The following is a 4,304-nucleotide window of genomic DNA, read 5'->3' as shown; positions in this document are numbered from 1 at the left end:
AACTTTGGAGTAAGCAGAAGACCCAAGAACCCAGCTTTACAGCCCTTCAGGTCTATGAGCAAATGTTTTATCTGCAGCTTGTGCATTTAACTGTTTGGGCTGAATACAGCAGTTCTGACCAGTGCATCTTCTGTGTTTCTCATTCCTTTTGCAGCTCTTGCTAAATGCATCCTTCCAGGAGATGGTGATGAGTGCCTCTCACCTGCTAGAACTGGATGAGATTTGCCTGCTCAGACTTTTTCTGTAAAACAGAGAAGGTCAGTTATAAACAGAAAAGGTTGGTTTTACTGGGGGCTTTTTTTAGACACTGAAAATGCTCTATCATCAGGAGCCTGGCTTAGCTTTCAGCAGCCAACACAACTGAGCTAAACTCTCAGCAGAGAATTCAGCAAGAGAAGCAGCACAAACTTTCCAGGGTTATTTTGTTGAAGTCCCACATCCTCATTCCTCCTTATAACTTGTACCACAACAGCCAATGTTTTTCTGGGCTCTGCTCAGACACTCAGACACAGAGTAAGCCCCAAAGAGCTTACAGTCGGAGCTGAAAAGAGGTGGCAAAACCCCATCTGAGAGAGGAAGGGGGAAATCAATGTGCAGAAAGATTAAGATCCAAAAGGACTCATGGCAGAGCTGAGAATCAGCTGAATCAATCTACAAGACACCAAAAAAAGGTATGGAAGTGATCCARTGGGGAAAGCAAAGTATATATCAATAATTGGAGCTGTAAATGAGGTACAAAACCATAAAACTGATCTCTTYCTAAACCTCACATCTGATTCTCTGTCTGAGTGAAGATTGGACCCTCTCCCAGATCCCAACTGGAAGGAACATGCTTTCATACTTTAACAGATTTTAAGACCAGGGGGACAATTCTGACTGTTGGGTCTGGTCTTCTGCAAAACAAGAGACTCTCGCTCAGTGTCTTCTAAGTGAAGGCCATGGACCTTGTTTGAGGAAAAGGAAGGAAAGATATCCAGGACTGATTCAGTATTTCAGTATTATTTGGTATTTCTGGTCTGAAATTGCCTAACGTCAACTTATGGCACTTGATCTTGTGCCATTTTCTTCCAGCTTACAGAGCTATCCAACTTGACCAAACTTCTGCAGGCCCTGAAAGCAGGTTTTCCAGGCCTCGCAGAGCTCCTGTAGCTATCGTTTAAGCTGATACCAGTCTGTCAATTGGAGTGAAGTGAAGCCAAACAATTGGCTTTTGTGAAGTGGAGCTGAGCAATCTGTCCATGGTATCTGGTGATGGAGCCTGACATTGGCTTGGTTGTGTCCAGGATCTTGGGGAACAAATGATGCAGTGACCACCCATGAGAATGATCTCCCCCTGCTCAGGTCTGATGTTTCCCAAGAGGTGCTCGCAGGGATTTTCCAAAGTGATTGAAGCTGACTGTGGAGCTGTAACCCTCATTCAGCTGGGCCCATTATACCCCAGTCTATTCTGAGGGACAAAGGCAGGGATGGTCCCTGTGGGAAGCGCATAGCTACAATCTCCTGTCCATTACCTGCTGTGACTTAGGCAAAGGCTGCAGCACATCTCTAAAGCAAAGGCAGCATTTCTTTTATAAAGAATACTGAAACCTTGGAACTGTCAGTTATCCAAGAGGTGTTCATGTCTAGCCATTCAAATAGCAGTTGATAAAGTCTGAGCTGTGTTTTGCTCTCAGTTACAGTGGGGTAAATCCACAATCACTCCTTTGACTTCAGCAGCACCACTCCGGATTAGTTCAGATGGGAGTGGAGCTGGTTTGACCTGCTTATCCTGAATGGCCATATTTGCAAWGTTCTCCTGTACTAAACCACCACAGGGACAGCAAAGAGCATATAGGTTTTCATATAGCCAAAGATTTTGGCAGAATCTGTGTTTCGAAGAGCTGGTCTCCATCCCCAGACGTTGCCCTAGAGCWCTTCCCTAGGGGTGGCTGAAGGATGAAGGGCGGCATGACTGGGTAAGGAGAGGAAAAGACAGTGCTGTGGAAACTGTGAATTCACTAAGGCATGATTGCTGCTTGTTGCAATAGGTGCAGCACCCGTCAGGCTCACTGACCTGATTCCCACTGCTATCATGTCCTCTGTAAAAACTGTTAACAAGAAGAAAAATCTCTTTCCTGCTTATCCCTGCTGGCTGGTGAAGGGGCATCCTCATCCCCCCACCAAAGTACTGGGGAGAACGGGAGGGGAGAGAGGTGGCTGCTGACACATGCTGAGGCCTCGCAGCCTCTGTTGTGGGGCCAGCAAAGTGTCTGCACTTCACTCCCACTCAGACAGATCATTGCGAGGAGCTGAGGGTTTCACCACCTCCCCCCGTAGAGCCACAAGTTCGCCTTGCACTTGACACCAGTGCAGGAGAATTACTTGCGCTTGATGACTGTCTCCGGCAAAGCAGCAGCCTGTCCTCCATGAACACTCCCCTCTGGCCTTTTGGAAGAAGGAGATTTACCGTTCCCAGCACAAGGCTGAACATCAGGGCCCTGCTGGGGCTGTGGTGCGATGCTGAGGTTACCTTAGATGGGTAATGCTGCCAGCTGGTGCAGTGAGATGTGGCAGCCCCGATGCTACTGTGGATCCAGGCACTCCAGTCAGGGCTCCCCAAATCAAGTTTGGGGCTCCCTGGGGGATCCAGCCTGTCTGAGCATCAGCAAAGATGAGAAATGTCCCTGTGGGGAGGAGAAAAGTCATGGCTGAGATTTTTCACCTAGTCACAAGGCTCCGCGAGCTGGGATTTCGGACGAATCCTCAGCTGTGACTGGGGACCCCCTCATATGTGATGAAGATATGATGCTTCTTTTGCATTCGCTACCTATGATGTGGGATGCTCTCTTGTGATGTGAGCAAAGTGACAAGGTGCAGAGTCGATAAGGGAAGCAGGAACCTGYGTAAGTCCCAGGAAACTCAGAAGGAGATGGAGGATTGCTCTCTGTCAGCCAGCCACACTCACCTGTGGCGAAGGGGAGGAAGARGGTGTGGGTTTGACCCTAGTGCTCTCTAAAATACGTTTCCTGGGAATGAATGTCCATGGAGATAAAAGGAAACCTAGCACCAAACAGCCAGGGAAGCACATAGGCTTTTAATCCTCCTGTCACCTCAAGGTCAGCCAGAGGGGGCAAACACGAAGCCTCTGCTATTGAGACTAGATGAACCGCCAATAGGCCACTTCAGGGGACCCTCGCTTAGGAAAACAAGGGGTGATGTGGGCTGCTATTTCATGGCTACTCTGCCATGTAGCACCTGCAGCTTGCTGTTTGTCAGCTGGTCTGCTCCAACCCAGAACTGGGCATGCTCCATGGCCTGGCGAGCCTGGCCGGACCCTGTCCTGCTGCTGTGGTCCAGAGGAGCTCCACTGACTTCTCTGGGGAGATGTTCGGTACCAAGATCAGAATCTGCTCCATGGTCTGGGAGGCATCACAGGTACTGTGCACTCAAAACGTCATTACTCACAGTGCTTTTCATTCCTGGTTGCCATCCACGTGGGAAAGCTTTGAGTATATTGACTTATTTCTAGGTGCGCTCCCTTGCTGGTTTTTATTGAGGAGATGCATACTCTCGTTGCAGTTCCTTGAAACAGCTTTGGACCCTGGTAGGTGGCCAGGATGCAAAAAGCCACAACAAGCCCAAAGAGCAGCCACCCAGGCGAGAGGCAGAGCTGGTGCCAGCTGGGTGTGAAGAGTGTGGGGAAGGTAAGATGAGAGTCACCAACATGCTGTGGAGCGCTCATCCCCCAAAACCTTTCTGTAGAGCCACTTGCTCTGATTTAAAACTATAGCTGATCCCTACAGAGGTAGAAACCTTGAGGCCATTTGCTGTTATATTTTTTTTTTTAGGGACATGCATATCCTTCCCCATCAAAGCAATGAGTTTGTACCTCTGCTAACAGCCTATTCAGAGAAGTCTCAGCCCTAATCTATAAGACCGAGCAGGTATATAAGCAGGGTGAATGCCAGGGCACTGCAGGACTGCTTTGGACTTAACTGCCATTTGAGCGCCTGAATTACTGGAGAGAGCTGTCATTGCTGTCGTGAAAGGCAACAGGTTTCCTTGAGTTATTTGGACTGTACTGGACTGCTAAGGAAGAGTCTGACCTTCCTTGAAACTAGAGCATCCAGCTCACTCTGTTTAACCTCAGAAGTGAGCTTCACTGCAGGAAACACTGAAGTGAACGCTGAAGGCAGCAGCTTTGCTGAGGAAATGCATTAATTCAATGTACACTGCAGTTTTTGTTTGAAAAAATGTTGATGCAGTAACATTCTCCACAGTAACTAGGGGTGGATTAAAGGTCATTTAGATAATGCAGCATGCTG

This window comes from Apteryx rowi, unplaced genomic scaffold (genome assembly GCF_003343035.1).
Source record: "Apteryx rowi isolate R43461 unplaced genomic scaffold, aptRow1 scaffold_3, whole genome shotgun sequence".
Taxonomy (NCBI): Eukaryota; Metazoa; Chordata; class Aves; order Apterygiformes; family Apterygidae; genus Apteryx; species Apteryx rowi.
This window is presented reverse-complemented; position numbering follows the sequence as displayed.